This window comes from Buteo buteo, chromosome 6, assembly GCF_964188355.1.
Source record: "Buteo buteo chromosome 6, bButBut1.hap1.1, whole genome shotgun sequence".
In the NCBI taxonomy this organism is placed as follows: Eukaryota; Metazoa; Chordata; class Aves; order Accipitriformes; family Accipitridae; genus Buteo; species Buteo buteo.
The window spans coordinates 14,837,870-14,859,247 of NC_134176.1; the positions used below are offsets into that span (position 1 = coordinate 14,837,870).

The window sequence follows — 21,378 nt, forward strand, 5'->3', positions numbered from 1 at the left end:
TTTTGTTCAAACCGACTGTATCCCATGCAGAAGACCAGTGGTAATTTGTCTTTGCTGCCACTATCCCAGTTTCTCTAGGAGTTGCCCTATGGGATTAGATCTGACAGTCCAGGATCCTGCCTGTAGTAGAGATGTTCCCTCGAGGGGATCCCCAGAAGACTTATGAGAGGCTCCTATCTTTACAATTGAAGCTTAAGAGATTCCCGCTTTTAGCATTGGAGGTCTCCGAGTCAGTCCCCAGCATCACTGATGGGCTTGGCCATCACAAAAATGAGGATGTGGGCTTTGAACAGCTGCAGTCTTCAGATCTCCAGATGATCTGCCCCTTAGGAGAGGGCATAAGCCATCCATTGATGACCCTGTTGACTTCCAGGAATCTTTTTTGGGTGCAGTCACCATCTTGGCACGGGGCAGCTGGTAGCTTTGGGGACATCAGCAGTGGCAGCCTGTGCTGTAGCATTGTAAGCAACCCTACTGTAAGACCTGACCCTGTCCTTTCCTCATCCTTTTTCAGCTTTCCCCATCCTTTTGCAGTTGTGAGTGCATTTCTTGGCTGAGGTGACTACCTCATGGTATAGCAGCCTTGAGGGCTAGATTTCCTTCCTGTTGGGTGGGAGCAGAAGAGAAGTATTCAGGACCTTTTCTTCCACTCTGCTGAAGGCCTCCTGGATGGTGCTGAGCACTCTCCATAGCTGTTGATCTCTGTGCGAGCTGATGACACTCAGCCCCTTGCAGAGGGTGCCTAGTGCTTAGTAAGGTTGGTCCAGGAGACCTGTGCTGTAGTTGCAGTCCAGACCTCACCTCTTACTAATCTGTGCCCAAGTTCAGTCCATGGCGAAATACCTCAATGGCTATGCCCAGTGGAGAGAGTGCCGTCCCATCCCAGCTTCTGGGGGTCAGCATCAATGTAAGTCACGCTTTTGCTGTGCAGAAAGTCTGCTGGGGGAGGGGATGAAGGGGATGTTCACATGTGGAAAAGGCATAAAAAAAAAATTTTAAAAGCCAATCTGGAGCACCTAATCTCTTTCAGACTAAACTGAATATCAAATGAAAATATGTAGGAAAGATTTTGAATTGAGAAAAATAAAAGGGTTTATCATTTGATTGGCATTTTCTCAGCAGTGCATGGAGATAGGGACATCCACTAAATAGTGCAGTAATAATGCTTTCTCAATTAGGAGCCCAGCTCCGAGATAAAAAGGTGCAGTGTCCTTCCATATTTTTTTTTAATAGCAGCGGATAGTTTTCAATAGTAGGATAAAAGCCTCACATTACAGCCATGGAGGGTAGCCATGAAAAACCCACAGAAGTCATTCACTGGAAAGGCTTTAGTGGGATATACCAAACCCCTTATTTATATTTCAATAGAAAGGCTTTCTGCATTAGCCAAGAAAATCAGAATCTGCATTTAACATTAAAGGTATTTCCCAGTGAGCGGCTGTAGAGCATTGTTGTTAGATTTGTTAAAAAAAGAGACTAAATACGATTTCATAAAAGGGAAACTTAATCTCTAAGGCAGCTTTCTCCCACCCCGCCACCCCCTCCCTTTATTTTTTTATTTTTTTTGGTAATAATGCAACAGCCTACAGTATTTTTACTTTATATGTGACGAAAGATATTCTTAGCCTTTCTGTACTGTGACAGGAAGAATGAATTTCTTTATTCCACCAAGAAATATGTAAAATAATCCCTTAGAAGTATGGGGAGATATGTTTGTTCAAAGCATTTAAAATGTTATTTTAATCAAAGGCACAAAACACTCTACATGCTGTGTCAGCTAAAGGAGACCATTACATTTTAACAGCAAATCATGCTCTTTTTCCCCCTCCAAGCCAGCCCCCCCCACTTTGAAACTAACTTTTTTTTTATTAAATAAAAAGGCAAAAAAAGATTAAAGAATAAAAAAACTTCAGTGGCTCAAATGTATAAAGTAATTTAATATGGTGGAAGCATTAATTATTTTAGCTTAATTGAATTCTGAGGACTGCAGTAGTTGCATTTTTGTAGACAAGCTCTGTTTATTATTTCTTTGTGTAGATTAACAGTAAAGGAAACATAGATAACTTTCAGTTATTTATTGTAGAATAAATGTGTCAATTCATGTGTAAAGCAAGCTGTTCAAAGATAATTGAGTCTTTATATTTGAAGAGGGAAACCAGAAATCACCCACTCGCCACTCTGGCTCCCTGAAATATGCTGCCACCGCTGCTGCCCTCAAATAGGTTTCAGCGCCTCTCCTTGATCTCGTGTTATTTTTGTAGACCTTTTTATTTGGTCGAAATGATTTGTGTGGCCTTCTGCGGTGTGACTAAGCCCCCAAACCTTACAGCTTCCCATGGCTGAGTGCAGCAAGGGTACATCAAGCGCTGAGCTTGGCTCTGCCATTGCACCTCTCCTCCCTCTGGGCACGAGGATGTTGGGATGCAGCACCCACCAAGCGTTCACCCTGGCGCAGGGTGCTCCAGAGTCCTGAGCTCTTTCCTCCCCTCTTTTTTTTTTTGCCTTTCTTTCTTTCCTGGTAACTCTGCTTGCTTTGGTCACTGAATGCCTCTTGACCACAAAACAGACCTTGTGCCGCTTCGAGGGAGGCAGGTAGAGCTCAGGAGTCTGCAAGAATTTACATGCATGCAACGCAAATCTCCAACTGACATTTCTAGATAACTGAGGAGACAAAGGCAACTTTATCTCCACAATCAGCTTTTAAAGACCTTCTGAAAATGAAGTCTCTCATCTTTTCCTGACTTGTAACTTGCAAATCCAAGCTTTTCAAGGCGCTTTCATTTAGTTACCACTGTCCGTGAGGTGTGTGGTAGCATGTTAGCTGGCACTGGGAGGACGTGACTTGCTTAGGAGCAGTCTATCCTGTAAAGTTGTTTGTTTTTTTTTAAATTGGCTGACCTGTTTGAAAATCAGTTCTGCTCTTGTACAGACGGTGTGATAGGATCGAACAGATGTACCAGATTGTTGCACAGCAAAACACAGCCAGGCCAATGAGTTGGCTAGGAGTTATCAGTCACTGCTTCTTTCACTTCACTGCTGGCAGGTATTTTGGAAAAAATTAGTCCACCATTGTATTTTATACCTCTTTTTATCTTTCATATTTATTAGAGCTTGGGCATAACCAGGTGACCTGTCCTGGCTGAAGAAGGCCCCGGGGAAGTGGCTCCTGCTGTCCTTTGACTGATGGTATCGCCTGTCCTCCTCATGGCCCTGCTGGGCTCACAGGCCACCAGGCTGTTTGTTAGCAGGGCTCTCTGAAGCCATCCAGATTAAAGAAAAAGTACTGGCCCGCTTGTTTTTAATGCTGGATGGTTGCAGAGAACCCCGGCAGAGAGGAGGGGGCCTCCCTGGGGCAGGCACCACTTGGACCAGACCTTCTCCAGCTTCACTGGCTGGTCCACACGTTTGGGACAGCGTACCCTCGCAGACCGATAACACACCAGCAGCAGAGGTTCATTAAGACAGCATAGTTAATTTCTGCGAAGATGGTGCTAGGAAAGGGGAGGGGGTTGATTGGAATTCCTCGTTCATCCAGTCCCGGCCACCAGTGCTAGGCTCTATACATTATGTACTTGAACTAGATGTGCATCGTGAAAAAAGGCTCCCTGTCAGAGGCAGGATTTAACTGCAACCCCTGCTCCATGAATGTTCATTTCAGGCTTTTGAATGGTAAAACTGCCAGTGAGAGAAACTAAATAACTTGCATGTGCTGGAAGCCAGAGATAAACACCGCCGCAGGTTGCCATGAAATAGGCTATTTGATATATTTAGAATTGTTATTTTTCTCCAAATTAAGATTAGTTAAATCCATGTGTGTTGTGTGAGTGATTGTTAACTCAATGGCATGGATTATCCTTTTTTCAAATCATGACAGCTAATTATTATTGCTGTCTACCCTGAGACATTCACTTACAATGTACCATTATGGACCCGTGCACCCATATTAACTGTAGGACTCAGACAGCCATCATGATGCCTTCACACGTGAGCGGAGGAAAACACAAGCTGAAGCAACCTGAGGCTGGTGGCGGCGATGTCGGGCAGGTTGGGAAGAGGTGTCCTAAGCAGCGCCGAGCCGCCACGGGGCTTGGGGGCCATCGCCTTCCCGAGGCTGCCGCGGCACCAGGTCCTGCTGCCAGCACCTCCCCAGGGCGGTGGGTCTTGCAGGAGTGACTTGTCACAGCCAGGCCAGGAAAAACACTAGGTGAAGAAGAGGCTTCCAGAAGTGTGTGGCAACAGAGCCTGAGAAACTCGGGTTGTAGCTGCAATCCTTTTGGGGAGGCTTTTCCAGGCTTGTTTCTTCCCTCACGTTTGCCAGGCTTTCCCTGAGCACAGAGGAGTTACCTGGCGTCCTCCTCCTCCTCTGCAGCTTCACCAGGTATTTAGCAACGTGTTTTGCTAATTGGTGTTGCTAAGCAGTATGGGGGGGGGGGGGGAAGCGACACACGGAAGGTGTCAACCGCGGCTCCCCCGAGAGCGAGAGCGGTGTTAACGAGCAAGCCTCCTGCCCCCAGGGACCTCCGCTGAGGTCTTGACTTGGGTTGCGGGGAGAAAAACAAGCCGGGTGATCTCACCCAGAGCCCTGCTTGCACCCGGGGCAGGGTGGGGGGCACGTTGGGGGAGCCTGGCTCTCCTCCGGGGACAGGGCACCCCCAGCCCGTGGTGGGGGGGGTGAGGGGCCGTGGCGGCAGCTGCCCTTCCCTGGCTCGTCGCAGCTTCAAGCATGACGAGAGGCAGCTGAAACGCTGATGGCTTCAAGTTTTAAGGCTGCTGTTGAGGCCAAGGGGAGGCTCTCCAGCTGCTGCGATCCCCCTTTGGAGGATCCTTAGGGGGGCTGGTGTGGAGGACGGCCTGTGGCGGCCTGGCAGCCCCCCTCCTCAGCATGCCCACCTCGCTGGCAGTGAGGAACGGCAGGGCCGCGGCTGCTTGGCGCTGCACAGCATCTCCCACCAAGGCGGGGGTAAGCACCCTGCGAATCCCGGCAAGAGTTAAAGGTGAGAAACCTGCCGATTATGAAACTCTTCCCCTTGCTTGAACTCCACCGCACCCATGTGGTGTGGCTCCGGCACCCTCTGATCAGCCCCGGCCCGGGGGCCACCGGCCGCCCTCTCCCTGCCGCCATCTCGGCTCGCCCCAGCCGTGTCCTTCCCCGGGGGTCTGGCCCCACCGGGCACCAAGGCTTTCCCTGCACCCCCAGGAGTCAAGTGTGAAATTAATCGCACAGAGTTTTAAAAGCAGACTGAAAAAAACCGCTGAGGAGTATTATGCCCTCGATTCTCCCTGCCGGTTTTTAGCTTTTTGTTTTGTTCCTCTCACCATCCTGTTTTTCAAAGTTATTTTCTGCGCCCTGTGTGCGGTTAGCTGGACTCCCACGAGGCTGGGACAGCAGGTGCCGGTGCTGGAGGACTGGCGGGGGGTCTGGTTCACCCCACTCCGCCACGGTTTCACCTGGGGTAACTCCCCTGAAACCGGCGGGGCCATGCCAGATTGATCGGGTGGTGCAAGCGGGGACCTGCCCCGGAACGCACGGGGTGCCGAACTGCGACACGGGAGCTTGCTGCTGTTATTTTCTCTCTCTCCAATCTCTCTTAGTTATAGTCATCTTTGGTTTTACGTGTGACAATGCTAGGTAAAACCTTTTCGACAGAAATGCCATTTTGCAGGCTGATGAGAGGGGATTTAAGAAGGTCATTCAGTACACGTGGCCAGAGTCTTCTCGCTCTGGGGTGGATGTGTATCAGGAGCATATTAAGAGCAAAACTTGCTTTTTTGCACCATCTTGGCACTGCCGTTACCCTTCTTTAATTCAGTGGAAGGACTCTGGATTTACTCAGAGGTAGAGCCCAGTCAAAATGTCACCCAACAAAGTGTTTTTTTGCCTTTATTTAGGCCCTCTTGTGAAATTACTTGGGCCATGTGTGGGAGACCAGAAACTGTGTATATGTCTGATTATTATTAGCATGGAAGATTAGATTGGTAGATTTTTTAGACAACACTAATGGTAACTGATGAAAAGGCACTGGTCAGCCAGTCGTTACTCATTTTTCTTGACAACTTTGTGAGCAACTGTTAAGAGCAAAGTAAAAGTAGTGCCCAACCATCCCGTAGACTGCTTTGGCATTTGCGTGGATGTGACTAATAGCAATAGGTTTGTGCTCAGTGGAGTATTGACTGCAAGAAAGCAGTTTGTGTGCGTTCACAGGGGAGTTTTGCACTGCAATGTAGCCGAAGGAAAGCCAGTTGCGTGGAAGTACTATAAAACAGAAAAACTCCCATACAGATAGCAAAAGTTGCTGTTCCTCTCCAACGGCGAATAAATACATAAAGGCACAGAAATGGTTCCTTTGCTTCAGCAGGACAGAAGTGCTGCTATAGCGTTAGGCTGCCTCCCTTCGTGTCTTTTCCATAGATTGTTTTTCTTTCTCAGCCCGTGTTTGAACTGCGCTGCCTATACACACAGTGACCAAATCGGCTGTGACATAAAGGTTGAACCTTTCTGGGGTTTTTTGGAGATTGGAACATTTTTCTATCTAACTGGAGAAAAAAAACCCCTGTGAAGTAATCATACTTTTTTGTACAAGAAAGACTTGGATTTCTATGTCATGTCACATAACTTCAAAGGGCATAGATTTGGGGCTGAGTTTCAGCGCTGGCTTCGGTGGCCGAGTGGGAAGATGGAAGCCTGGAGGGTGAGAAATAGAGGAGAGAGGCCAGGTATAGAAATAAAACTGTGTGTCTCAGTGGACAACTCTGGAAGCCCAGAGAAACTGGGTAGCTCTCGGCTTGGGAGATGCGTGCGCTCACTCCGACGAGAGCATCCTTTTCAGCACGGTTCCTTCTCCCCGTTCCCTCCTACCCTCCAAATGGTAATTGGTGGGCCGTTCAGTAGAAATGTTATAAAAAAAAAAAAAAAAAAAAAGGGTGGGTGGGGTATCTAGGGATTTGGTGTCTAAGCTCAGGAGTTAAGCCGGAAATCCCAGAGATGTAATGAAAACAAAACGGACTTTTCACTCGCGCTGTGGCATTCTGGCAGTGAGAAGGCTTTCGTGAGCCAATGTTTTCATTGTAGGTTTTCTCGAGAGAAGTAGTGGAAACGAATCGTTAACCCCTTAACAGGAATGAATGTGGTTGCTGCAGCGGGGAAAGGAGAGCCGTCTTGGCTCCTAGTTGCCATATTGCAGAGCTTGGGGGTGTGTGTATGTTTGTGTGTAGTGGGGAAGCTGGGGTAGATACCGCTTGTAAGGAGTTTAATAATCTTAATGGCAGATGTGAAGTGGTTACTTAGCGGTTGTTTTTTCCTCTTTGCATGTATGCCTTTGCAGAAAGATTCGAGCGCGATCAGCACAAACTACCGTTAAGCCCAACAGCTCTTAAACTCGCTTTCTTCTGGCATTTGGTAGCGTATTTCTTGAGTGAGAAAAGGGGGACACTGCTCGCCGGTCCCTCAGCAGGGTCATAAAAGCTGCAGATGGAAAAGACCTACCAAGCGGCAGATCCCAGTTTTCTTGGAAAGTGGAAGTACAGGATGTGTGTCTGTTGCAGGCGTGTTACGTATATAGCTTTAAATGTCCAGCAGTCTTGGACAGCGTTCAGCCTTACAGGAGTAAGCCCCTTCATTAAAAACAAGGGAGTTTGGGGAGGAAGGGAAATGGGAGTGATTAATCTAATTTACCTTAACAGCCACTTTTGGTGAAGAGACCGTCTGTGCCTGTCCTCCATGCACTGATTAGGCTGCATTTTATTTTGATATTTTATTTCACCTTTTGATCACGGCTGGCTCTTACCGTCTTTCTCTCTCCACTCTCCCATTAGGGTATTTTATCTGCACATATTCTTGCAAGTGGTACAGAGCGTCAGCCCCCCGCTCTAGCTAAAGAGCATCTCATCTACCCTTCAGCACCTCGGAAGAGCAATTAAAACCATTATACACCTTCTTCCAGCTGCCCTAGATCCTCCGGTGCAGCCCTTGCGTGCAGGCTGTGGGACTCCCGGTGCTGGGCAGACTTCGGCCGTAATTGCAGAGCTGCTGCAAGGGGCTGTGTCTCTGCGGCTGACCTTGCTCCGCGCGTCTGGCCTCTGAATAGCTGTTTGCCTTCTTTCTTCCCACTTTGACAGCTCCCCCCCTCCGCACTCCAGCCCCTCGCTCTGCCCCAGCCCGCTCCTTGTCTGCTCACGCCGGGAAAGCACCGCGGCGGCCGGGTGTCGGTGGCTGAAATTGCCTTGGCAATGAGCAGAGCCCGAGGAGAGCGTCGGCTCTCCCGCACACCCCTGTTTGAAGAGGGGAAAAACGAGAGAGGAAAGACATACTGCTGAATAAATGATGGTTCTACATGTTTTTTATACCACGCTGCTTTCGTAATGGTCATTTAAACAAGGTGGAGTGGTGGGGGAGGAGAGAACATGACGAGACGGCAGACAGGGATTAAACAGCCCTCGTCTTTTAAGACATTTATTATTTTCAGCGTCAAACCTGTAGCCAGCTAATGTAACTGTAAAAGTCTCCTTTGAATTATTGGCGAGGTGCTCTGAAGTCTTCTATTATAGCTGATGTACTTGGGTGCAGGCAAAATCCAGATTTGAATTTAGCACCTACTTGTTTTATTTTCTTTATTAAACCAACTCCCGGCTCATTTTTTCCTTTCAATACCGGCTTTTCGTTTCCCGTTTTCTGGAGTTCCCTATTACTAGCTCATAAAAAGAGTTAGAAACTGAAGGGAAGTTTCCTGAGCAAGAAGGAATTTTTCTTTTTCCCTTTTTTTTTTTTCCCCCCTATGGCTTGGCCTGGAGCCAACCTGTCTTTCAACAAGTAGAGAGCCATTCCAAGTTGAAATTTATAGAGCAGAGTCCAGGTTCAAGGGCTGAAGCCCGCCAACAGCTCCAGCCTCTTTGTTACTGATTAATTCTGCAAGCGGTTCAGCTGGTTTGCTCACTTCTGCCTGCTCTTCACAGCACTGCAGCGCTTCCGAGCCGGCTGCCACTGCTTCCCCCTCCCCTGCTTTTCAGCAGCGCTTTCCCCCTTCACTGTAGAGCAAGCCCCCCCCCCCCGATTCATTTTAACCCCATGCAGTCCAAGCTGCACCGCGTCAGCTTGACGGTAAAATTACAAAAAAGCCTTTCCCTCTGCTTCCCCCCCCCCCCTTTTTTTTTTCTTTTCCCTACAGCTAATTTTAAACGTCTGGAGCTTCCATTTCACTTCAGCTCGTACTAACGATTACTTCTTGGCATCGTTTGGAACCCAAGTTCCCAGGTTTTAATTAGTTTACTCAAACGCACGCAGCGGGGCAAAATAGTTTCTTTCAGCTTTACCTGCAAAGGATGTTTCCCGTCTCAGCGAGGGGGTTTCCCTTGCAGAGGGATTTGAAAGGCAGAAGTTTTCAAGTGGTCTCAATATGGGGCCCCACAAGAGCGAGTGTGGGAGGTGAGGGGGAGAAACAGCAGGAAGAAAAAAGGAAGGAAAAAAACCAAAAAAAAAGACTTTGGGAAAGCACCTTGAAATGAGGATGGTCCCAATCCTGCAACAAACTGGATGTTAAAGCATAACCTTATTGACGTCAATGGGGGTTTTGCCATTGGCTTTAGCGATGGCAGGATTTCATCCTTAGCTTGCACCGAGCTGTAGGTACGCCAACGGTCCTCTTGCAGTCAGCGGGATTACTGATGTGCAGAAAGTTAAGCACGGCTGTAAGCGTTGGCAGGATTAAGATCTGTGGTGGTATTTTCAGACCGAGTGAAATGCATGTGGGAGGTTTTTAAAGAAGAAAGTGCATGGGAGTTTTAAAAAAAGGATAGTATAGCCGAGCCTGCCATTTTTAAGTGCCTTGGGGAAAAACCTGGGTTGCTATTAAAAATATCAGAGGACTAATGTGTTACTAATTGTGACACAATTAACTTCTTAAAAGTATTCGATTGTGAGTCCCAAGAAAATAAAAAGATGGGGATGAACAGCTAGAAATTTGGGCCTGTGTTTCAGGTTAAGCATTTCTTTTTTATTAACTAGAAATAAAAGCAAGCCTAGAGGTTCACTTTACTGTGCATCTTGGTTACTCTGCTCCTAGAAGTCTACCTTTGAGTAGCATATTTAAAGAATTAAAAAAGGACAACACCAACAAAAAGAAGCTCAAACCCAGTAGCTGTCTGAGACCCCTATATGTGGCTTTACCACAAAGCTCTTAAACTCTTGTTTAAACATTTCTCCAGAGCTGTTACTCGGGAAATAAAAATGTGTGCTGTTTGTCTATAGCAGATTAAAAGTTTACCTTTAATGTGACGGCTTCTCAAATCTAGTGTTGGAAACATGCCTCTATTTTATCGTATTATGAAACAGGTCTGGAGCAAAAACAATACACTTAAGAGAAAATGAGATAGAATTTGTGGGTTTCTTTCTTTAATGGTTTATAACCAGAGACCTTTTCTGTGTCTGTCTGTGAAACTTTTGTGCATACAAGTGGCCAGCACATGTAAGCCACACTTTGAAATTTAACAGTTAACCTTAAAAAATCTTAAGTTCAGCAAAATGGAACTTTTTTTTTAGTCTACCGACAGCTCTTTGTAATGATCTGGCACAGGAATCTAAAGTTGTTTTTTTTCTCCAAAACATTCATAATTTCAGCAGTAGAAAACTGAAGTATACCCGAGCTCTGAGAAGGCTCTTTCACATCTGCCTCCGCCTGTGTGCCGATTCCCTGGGGTCCCATTTATAACAATCTAACAAGATAGAATCTGCCTTTGAGTATCAGTAAATATGGCTAAAGATCACAAAACTGTACTCATAATTGTTCAAGACTAAAAGGCAGAATATAGTGTTTGATTAGCGTTTATGGTACAGGGCCTTTTTGCAGAAAGACATTAAAACAGTAACCCCCCAAACCCCCTAAAACTCCCCCCTGAGCCCCCACTCCAACCCCCACTGAAGGATGCTATCCTCATTGTGCAAAGTTCATCATTTAAGATGATGCACTTTATTTTTGTTGAAGCTGATTGAGGATACCTGATCGGAGCTGTTTCTTGAAAGGGATGCACAAGGTAGTTTTCTGTTAGCAGCGCTAGTACGCAGGAGCCAAGGACACCTTTGCTGGCCCCCAGAAGCACCCATCCCTCAGGTCAGGGGGCTTTTGACAGTGCATTCTTTTGGACTGGCCTCATCCTTACCACAACTGCTCTATGGGTGAGGAGAAACACCGTCAATCCTCAGTGGTCCCTCTCTGACAATTAACGTTCATTAGAAATATTTAAGCAGGAGGAGGTTACGGATGTAGTGGTGTCTGTCAGAGACCCCTAACAAAGGCACCTGCTTGTTTGGGAAGGACTGACGAGCTGGATTGATGAGGTCTCTGTTGGCACTGGAGCCCTGGAGCTGCTCAGGCTAGGGTTTGAGCCGGGCAACCGGCAGATTGCAGCAGGCGTTACCTAGGTGGGGTGATGCACTGGTTGTCCTCACTCCCTCAGTGGGAAGCTTGGGAACTCCTGTTGTCTTCGCTGTTGGGAGACTTCCCTGCTGTCTGGAAAGGTTTATTTTTTTGAGCGATAGAGGGTGGAGAATACAATACAGATGGATCTGTTTCTCTTTCATTAGCTCTTTTAAGACGCTTGTTTAAATGTGTTCACTTTGCTTTTCAAATGGTAAATGTCAGTGTTTCAAGTATCACTGTTAAGAAAAAAAAAAATATTTAAAAAAAGCCCAGGCCAGGACTTTGTTAAAATGCTGGTCAAGAAATGGCAAAGGTGACTCCGGACGTGCACAAAGAGGGGCAGATGTGCAGAAGAGTCGGTGCTAGTTTACAATCAGGGCAGAGCCCAGAGCAGGTCCTGGGGGGGGGAGCCAGCGGCAGGGGGAGAGCTGGGGCCAGCAAGAGGGGCTGGGTGCTGGCGACGGTGCCAGGGGGATGTGCTGGGCGGGTGGCTGTGACTTTTGCAGTGAAAAACCCATGTTTTGGGGAACAGGGTAAGGGTACAGAAAGAAGACCTGGAAGGGCAGATGCGCGTATGCTCCAGCGGAGTTTGTTTCTTGCTGAGGAAACTGTGGCCTTCAGGGCGAGGCACTAACTGGGGTGTGCAGAGCACCGCGCTAGCAGAAATACCACCCCAGCGTGCCATTATGGGAGAACCCTGGCACATCTAAAATCACGCTTGAATACTTCTGTTTCCCACCCTCCTGTCCCTACACTTCTCCCAGCCCTGGCTGGGTGATGGCAGTGCTGAGTGGAGCCTAAACCCTGTGCCCCGTAACCCTTCTCTAGGGCAGGTCTGCATGGTTTGATGGGTAAAGCGCAGGAGACCATCAGCCCTTTCTCCAACCCTGCAATCCCACCTTTGTTCCCGGCAGTGGAGCAAGTCCAGGAATTTTTAGTGCTCGTTGTTGTCGGTTTTAAACCTCCCATCTCTTTGCCAGCGCCAGCTTTAAACCGCCCACAGGAGATATGCAGATAGGCGCTCTCATTTCTCAGATGAGGCAGAAAAGATGTGAATGGCTTGATTTTCCAAAGTGCCCGGCTGCGTCCGGCAGGGTCTCGGGGCGGTCTGCCACACTCAGCACCCCTCTGGATGAGGCTGCAAGCGCTACCGTCCAAAATGACAGCAGGGAGCGGGTGATGGCAGCGGGGCTATGGCCTGGAGAGCCTGCCCTCTGGTTCACCGCTCACAGCCCTACCTTTTGTACGTGCGCTGATATTTTTGAACAAGCCTGAATCCCTCTGGGTCGCTGTGCTGTTAGCAAGTTCCCCCCCTTCCCAAAGTCCTTGGCAAAACGGTTGGATTAAACAAATGTGAAATCGCAGACAGGGCACCGGGGAGGGCGGCGATCTCGCCCATCCCCTCTCGCAGCCCGCGCGGTGCTGGTGAGGGTGGGTGTGGAGGATGGGAGGCTTCGTGCCACTTCCCGGAGCCTCGGCGGCATTGCCACCATGGGCACGGCGCCAGGAGATGGCTTCTGCCGCGTAATTGAATAAGGATCTAAGGAAATTTCACTTGTGAGCACGCGATAGGGCAATTCCCTGCGTGGGGAGATGGGAGCCCCGGAGCTGGGTGCCTTAGGTGAGATCCTGTCCGAGTTTGGCTGGATCGGGATGAGGATGGGTGTCGTTGCCACTGCTGTGGGTGTTGGTCCCAAGAGGAGCTGGGACTCCTCTGCGCCGCATCCGTGCAACTGGGTGCTGAAGAAGAGGAGGAGGCAGGGGGGAAGGGGGGGGGAGAAAAGAAAAGATCTGTGACAAAATCGTGCGACACCCACGTAAATATTGTTTGTATGAATTGGGTCCTTCATCTTTTGTTAGCAGCAGCTTGTTAATTAACAGCAGATTAGTGCTGCTTTCTTCTGACACATGAATATATTTTGGGCTAGAAAATACTTGTACTCAATAAAACTGTGTGACTGAACAATTCAGAAAGTACCAGCGGAGCGCCGTAATGGATTCCCTTTTCATCCCCTCCCCCCCGCGTCCTCCTCCTCCTGCTCTAAATGCAAGCAGATTTCTGCAGTCTAGTGCAGAAGAGACATGTTAAACACAGCTAAATAAATCATGTTTACTCTTGGCGTTCTTGGTAGTGAAAAATCTGTTGGCTGTTTTTACTTCCTTATTTCTCAGCATTTGCTTCCTACCTGTTTTTGAGCCCGTGCCCAGAAATAGTAGTTTTGTCAAACGAGTGGATTATGCCAACCAGCAGTTGCCTCTGCCAAGGAAGCTGCTGGATCGCAAAACCCGGTGACTTCTTTCTTACAGTGACACTGAGATTCGCCCCCCCCCCCCCCCCCTATTGGGATATAAAATAAAAGTATTAAAATGTGGAGAAGGAGAAAATGTAACCAGATCCTGGCAGTTTAAGAGTCCAGATTAAGGAAAGTTGAACTTCTGTTCCAGAAGCTGTTTGTGCAAGTAAGGTGCTGCAGGTAGCAATAATAGGAACCAGACATTTTCCCTTTCTCGTTATCATTCCTTGTCCCATTCTCTCCACAAATGGGTGTGGGTTTTGTTTCAGCATTGTTTTGTTGTTTTTTTTCCCCTCCGCAGAGTGCTTTACAGCTGGGAGTGAGAGGTAACTAAGCCTTTATTTTAACCAAGTCAGCTCCTGAACTCTGCTGTTTGCAGGCAGTGGGTGAGCTCTGGTTTTGGGGCTGAATTCTGCTCCTGACTGCGTGCTCCTGGGCAGCTCCATAAACCTCTTGCTTGAGTGAGGGCTGCCGAAGGGGCTGAGCTCCCTTTGTAATGTGGGGTAAATGCAGACGTGACAAAGCTGTGCACAGCTATATGTGCGTGTATGTGTGTGTATATATATATATATATATATATGTATATGTGTCACATCTGCTGTCATCAGCAGAACTGTGTTGAGTGGAGGGGAGTGTAGCCCAAAAGGTAACTAACTCTGTTTTGATGCAATCCTGGTTATTAAGCCCTCCTCTTTGACCTCAGGTGGCAACTTTTTAGCCTCGACTCCTTGCCACTGTTATCCCAGATGTCAGTGATCCCAGATGTGACTGTAACATGGATTACGAGCCTGGTGGACTTTCCCTGTTTGGTTTTAAAATTAGAAAAAAGATCCTTTTTCCCATCAGAGCTTTGCATGTATTTACTCTTTGATCACATTGGAAGGGCCTTATCCTGTCTCCAGAGGAGCTTTAGTTCTGCTTTCAGTGGTAACACGGATCTGGCCCGTGCTGAATATTAGCATTTTAATGGCTTACTTAAAACCCCATTGCTGGTACACTCACAGGGCTCCCGGCACAAGAAGAGTCCAGCTCTGGGGTTTTGCAAAGCGATGTCGCAGGCTGCAATGCCTGCTGAAACAGAGGAGTGGGGTTGGCCCATTTGTCATAGATTATTAGTATTGTCAATAATAACATGTCTACAGAAGCCAAATTAATTCCTCCTTCTACTAAGTCCAAGAAATGCCAGATCAGTTTCAGAACAGGGGAAAAAATAAACAGAATCAAAGTTTGTATGTTATGATTCCTCTGAATTTCTGGTGGGAATACTCTGCGACAGAAATGATATTTCCATAGAGGCATTGGCTGCCAGTTTGCTTAATTACATTAAATAGTGGTATAAACCTCGGCAGAACATAAACCTCTGTTACAGCCAGTCATTAGAATATTGAATCATAAGGAATAATGATACCAGTGCTAACGTGTTACAACAGTCTTTATTATATTAGTGATTGAAGTGTTATTTAAAAAATAAGGTTTGTTGTAGTGGTTTAGGTGTGCATGCATATTTTCTCTGATCACCTATTAAGAGAATGAGGACTGGATTTGAATTTATTACAGGGAAATAAAAGGCTTGCTTAGAGGAAGAACTACTAGATCGCTGCTTATGATTTTACAGTTTGATTCCGCTTGTCCTTAAGGAAGGTTCATAACGCTTACTGTAGAAATGCCATCTACATCTAGAAAATTAGGGTTAAAAGGACTACTTTGTTGAAACTAATTACAGGCTAGTTCAGTTTTTTAGTTGGTGACATTTTAGAGATTTTGCTTGTAATGCAAGAGGTTATAGAAAGATTTGGTTAGACTGTGATATACAGCAATAAGCTGCCATTTGAGTATATTGACATTTTCATCAGAAACAAAACAAAAACCCACTAGCTTTTATTTTACTGGGGTGATAGGTATGAATTTAACATTGCTTCCTCATCCTGACCATGAATGTTTGAAGGAATTCTTTTGCTTCACTTTGGTTTGTATAGTATCTCTGTTTTGTTACTATTTTTTTTTTTTAAATACACTTTCCTGGGTAATCAACTTCAGCTTCCATTTCAAGCAGACCTGATAATAAGAAGCCTTTTTGTGGCTTATACTTTTATATTATTAAGAAAGATGCTATTCTGTACAAATAAATTGGTGAATTGGGAGTTATGGGGAAATCTGGTCGAGAAAAAATATACCTCAGAAAAAATGTCCCATATGCAGAATGGTTCTTGGATTCTCGTAGTTGGCTTTGCTATTAGTTTTGTGTCATACTCTCGTACTTGTGTTTTACCTCTCCTGGTGCAGGGTTCAGTTATCCTGTCTAATTAGCATTGTGACTGGCCAAATTCTGCTTGGATCCAGGTCTTTGGGTGAAACTTTAATTGTGCTATGTAGCAGCAGGATTGGGCGCAGGTTTGCAACATGCTTCCTTGTGTAAATGAAATGTCGGTTTATTATTTCCCTTTTTTAACTTACATTGTAGTCTGAACTGGAGTCCTGGTTGCTGGTTTATTTGTCTGCTTTCTCTCGTTATTTAAAAGCTAGTTAATTTTCTGGCCTCTTTTCTATTCAGAGAGCATTATTTACTCAGTTGTGCCGGTGTCCAGTAAATTGAGGACTGAAGCTTTAGATCCTCCGAGTTCCCCATGTTTGGTGGATTGTTTTACCATCTCCAGTTGATTGCTCCGCTCATTTAATTTGACACATTCAGGTATCAGACTTGGGCCCGCTTGTACACACGCAGCTGGATTGGTTTTCCCCCCTGAGAGATCCAAAACTCAAAGGGAATCCTCATTTTAAAAATCTCTGTTGCTTTTTACCCCGTTACGATCGCTTGCTCTGCTTTGCTTGTTTAAGTTTTCTTGATCTTAGTGAAGTGCTCTGCTGAGTGTGAACGTGTTCTGTGCACAAGGGAAAACTTGCAAATTATAAATGTGCACGTTAACAGGACCCCCCCCAAACACTGTTATATTGCTTGAAGAGTAATGTATGCATTCACACTAGGTAGGTAGACTATTTTTCACACTGAAATTCAGCACTTATAAAGTGCCTACACTTACACTGCTTTTGGCAAGGGGTGAGCCAAAAAACAAGGAGCTGTGATTCTCTCCCAAAGCTAATTGTGTCTGTATATTAAGTTTGTCCATCTGTGCTTTGCAGGGACATCAGCATCACCTGATGGTCCTCCTTCGCATTTCCAGCAGTGAAGCAGTTAACAGTGCTGCTGCTTAATATATTGCTGTTACAGAGTCGTCTTAGTTTCCAGGACATTTAACTAAATCAGGTGGATGTCATTAGCCGATTTTCACAGATGGGGAGACTGAGGCACAGAGGGGCAGAGTGACTTCATCTGCCTCTCTTTTCTCAAGTTCCCTCCCCTTCCAGGAATTGTTTTTGCTACCGAACAGCTGCTAAAGCCTCATCCTGCCTAATTTCACCACTCTTTTTTTTTTTTTTCCAATTTTAGTGTGGGACAGGGAAAAAATTCAAAAATACTAGTAGAAGGCAAACTTCAGAGCAAGGAAGAGATACCTACCCGAGCAGCAAATCCTGCTGTTCTCTTTTCCAGAGGCCATATTCTGCCCGAGGATACATGTTTGCAGGGTTTGGTCCGAATGGCCAAGGCAGAGGAGAAATCCACCAGTGTTACTGATTCCTGCCTATCTGAGGCTCTTCCCTGGCCACTTCATTTTAGCCTCTTGACCACGTTCTTGTGGTCAAGCCCTCTGGTTATTTGTAGTGGTATTTCTCTCTGTAGCTGCATGTATGTATTATTTTGCCCTTTGGAAACAGCTCTTTCCATCCAGTGAGTTCCTTTATTAATTCCAGGGCCTGTTAAATTGCTGCAATCGTCTATTAGGGTGGTTATATGTTTCAATTACATCAGGAATATTTGTTGGTATGTAGAAATATTCACGGTATAATCAGGACTAAAAATTTTAATCCCCATGAGGATTTTTACAACCATTGAAACTCCCCAGGACTTAATTACAAGAGTTGGGGAACAAACTTGGGAAAATTGATGAACTGTTTATTGTCAACCCTTTATGCGTTTTGGAAAACAAAATCCACAAATCAGGGTGATTATTGTTATTTGTTAGTTTATTGTGGTAGCTTCTGGACATTGAAGCTCAGATCAGGGCACCATTGTGTTAGGCACTCTGCACCCCCGGAGCAAGAGGCAGGCTCTGCTTGGAAGCGTTTTGGGGCTGAACAGGCCAGACAGGCGAAGGGTGGGAAGGGGAAAGCCAAGCTCCGGGAGGAGACGTGCTGTAGCCTGGGTGGCTCGTGCCCTGGGGTGTGCCTTGGCCCCCCTGCCAGCCCAGAGCCCTGTCTGCAAGACCACCCTCCCGAGATGAGAAAACGCCCTGGTTTCCTATGTTATATTTATATCACGGCTGTTGATATGCTGTATTTACTTCTGCCTTATGATGTTTTAGGCCCAATCCTGCCCTTGTTTCCCCTGCTCTCGCTCCTGGTTGCTCTCATAGCGGAGGGATACGGTCCTCTGGGGGCAAAGCCTTGCATCGGTGGGGTGGGCAGAGGGCACAGCAGGAGGAAGCAATGAATGCAGCCTTAGGGTGGGCGAGAGTAATTTTTCTTGTGTGTTTAATCGGGGCGAGCCACGATATTTCACTTTTTCGCTTAGCTTCGTGTTCAAAGCACAAAGGCAAAGGATCCGGGAGCAGGTTTGGATGAGCATCAGGTGGGAGGGGGGACAGGTGGTCCTGCAGGAGCCCCCACGGGGACCCGGCTCATAGGGATGCTGCCGATGCTGCCGTGTGGCACCTGGATGCCCCCGCGGGCCTCCCACCCAGGCCCCCAAGCAGGTCCAGTGACAACCCACCCCCCCATTTCCTAAAAGACAGGTTTTGGCACTGCATAAGCAATCTTGCAGGCGTAGTGTGGGCTACTTCTGGGAATCCACACGGTCTCTTAGGTAAGTAGAAATCTCTACAGCCTGCCCTTGATGTCTGAGCCTCCAAAATGCCATGTGCAAATATGTGGACAACCTAAAATGTGGATTTTTATGCAGTGAGAAGAGTTACATGCGCAAAACAGGGTATTTATTAGGATATTTATTAACCACACGGGGTGTTCCAAGCTCAGTTTATTTATCTTTGTAAAGTGCTTCCAGATCTTTGCGTGGAAGGCACTAGAGAAATGAAAGGCGTATTATTATTATTATTGTTATTATTGTTGTTGTTGTTATTATTATTATTATTACAGCATCTAACTACTGACAGGCAACCACAGCTGCACGCTCAATTCAAGCCACTTAAATTTAGGGGCTGATTTTTACAATATTGACTCTTAATACTTTTTCCCATTGACTCCATATGCCGAAATGTGTGTTCACCTGCCCTGCTGAAGTATCATTATTCTCCAGAAATATGTAAATGGGGTGCTTTTAAAGAAAGGAAGAAAATGTGGCATAAATATTAAGTATTCACATTTATATGGTAGAACTCAACTGCCATTTAAGAAGGGCTTCAAAGCAACCAACTGTATGAGCTGGTAGTTGCTTCTCTGTCATTAAAAAAGAAAATGCATTGATTAAAATAAAGCCAAGGAATCTCATAGACAAAGGGTAACATTTATGGTGTTCAAGGGTCTGACACGAGCTACTAACAGCCCAGGAAATGGAGACCTGAGTTTCACAGTCGAGCGTTTTAATCAGTACGGTTGTGCACAGCCGCTGCCGCGTGTGTGTTATGTAATATCACACTTCACCCACCCACACACACCTAGAGACAACAGGCATCTTCGAAAGGTCTTGGCATTATTCAGAGGAAAGACTCCCAGCAATACCCCTGCCTGGTGTTTAACCTTATCTTTACTTATGTTTAGGCATTTCTTTTTTTTTTTTTTTTCCTCCTTCCCTCCCCTCTGTTTTTTCTTTCTCATGGTACATCAATAGTGGGTATTTTTGTATCTCCAAAAATGGAGCAGATATAGGGGAAAAAATCCCATTAGCTCCATGATGTGTTTTCACGGCAGCTCTGAAGGTTCCGGTCATGGCCGTTTTGTACATTTTGTTGCATTGTCCTCATGCTGTTATTATTTTTTTTTTTTTCTAAGTAGACTTGAAATGTTGCATTCTGAAGACACCAGCTAATTATTAAATGGTACCTAGCCTATGCTTTCTTTAGATTTTGAAATAGGAAATAATTAGCCAGAGGTTTTAAATATGTGCAGAAAAGCCAAATAGGCCTGTGAAACCCCAGGATTTAATAACAAAGAAGGTGAGTCGGTTTTCCAGTGCCCTAAGAGTTTGAAGACATCCTTACTCTGGCTTCTGAGTAACAGAAAGCGTTCAACCACATTTCATTGTGGTATAAGGTAGCCCTGAAGTTAACTGTTTTCCCAAAAAAGACGGGGGAAAAAAAAAAGGCTGTTGCTGGCTGCTAATTAGATGTATTTTAACTGCAAAGTCATTTTAGCAGCTAATATTGTTATTATGTGCTTCAGTGTGAATCCTTAGTGAAGCTATTAAACTGTGAGAGCCTGAACTTATCAGACATTTTGTAATGTGGCTGGATTTTTTTATCCTTCTTCAGAAACCTGTGGGGAGTGGAGGACCTTTCTGCCTCAGACATGGAAAACACATTTCTTACCAACTGATTACTAGAGTGGGCAGCTGAGACCTCCTTGCACCCTCCTTTTGCACTTTCTTTTCCCTGGCAATAATATTTCTTCTTTCTGTTGCACTCCCTCCCTCCTCTCCCAGACAGTGGTCAGACCCCGCGACGCACCCTCTAGCCAAGGAAAGAGATTTAACGGCAGGGACCGGTCTCGGTTATTTTGGGATACTTTCGACTCCTGCCTGTATACAACAAGTTGGCGGTTCTCAGTAGCCGGTAGGCTCTCAGCATCAGGCAAGCTCCTGCTTTTGAAAAGCAATAGCCCACAGCAGACAGTGGACTTAGCCATCATTTTCCTATTGGTTTCTCACCCAGGATTCTTACTTTGTAATTGCTGGGTTGGGTTTCTCAGGGTTTGGATTTTTCCCCCTGTCTTATTGCATCGGTTGCTTTTATTCTCCTTCGCACTCTAAAACAAAGTGACTGATACAATATCCAAACTGATTAAAAAGAAGGGGATTTTTTCCCCCTTTATTTGCTCAGATTTGAATTGGGTTATCTGCCTATCTTGTTTATGAAATTTTGTGCTGTCTTTTCTGCACAGACTGTGACTCCCAAATCTTCCACAGCTCCATTTCCATATTCCTGCGTGCTTGTTCTTTGTTAATCACTTGGCAAGCGCTTATTTGAATATTAAAAATTTCTTTAATCATCAAAGGCAGGAGCACAGCTTCATGAATATTCATATTTTTTTCCTCCTCAGACTGGATTCTAGTTCATTACCCTGCAGTAAAGCCAAACAGTCATCAATCGCGCTCATTACAGCCGCTGGCGTTTTGATTGGCTGCCTGCTGCTGGTAGCCTGCGTCCCCCATCCTCCCGCTCTCTTCCATGAGCTGTCGTGTACCTGCCAACAACAACAACAAAAAAAATATCAACAATGCAAGAATAAATTTCTCCAGTTGAAAAACAACTTTGCAAACTTGTCAAACAGTCCTCGTCACTTTTTTTTTTTTTGGTTTTACACCAAAAAATAATAAAAAAAAATTAGAAGGGAGAAACTTGAGCTTTAGAGATGAATATTTGTCAAGAGAGTTGACGTAAGTTTCATTT

General features: G+C 45.9%; 1 protein-coding gene across 4 annotated transcripts in view; it reads left to right on the top strand.

Annotated features, from left to right (window-relative positions):
• BCL11B (BCL11 transcription factor B) overlaps window positions 1-21,378 on the top strand; it is a 91,910-nt gene that overhangs the window by 15,906 nt on the left and 54,626 nt on the right. The gene's annotated exons all lie outside the window — the stretch shown is intronic.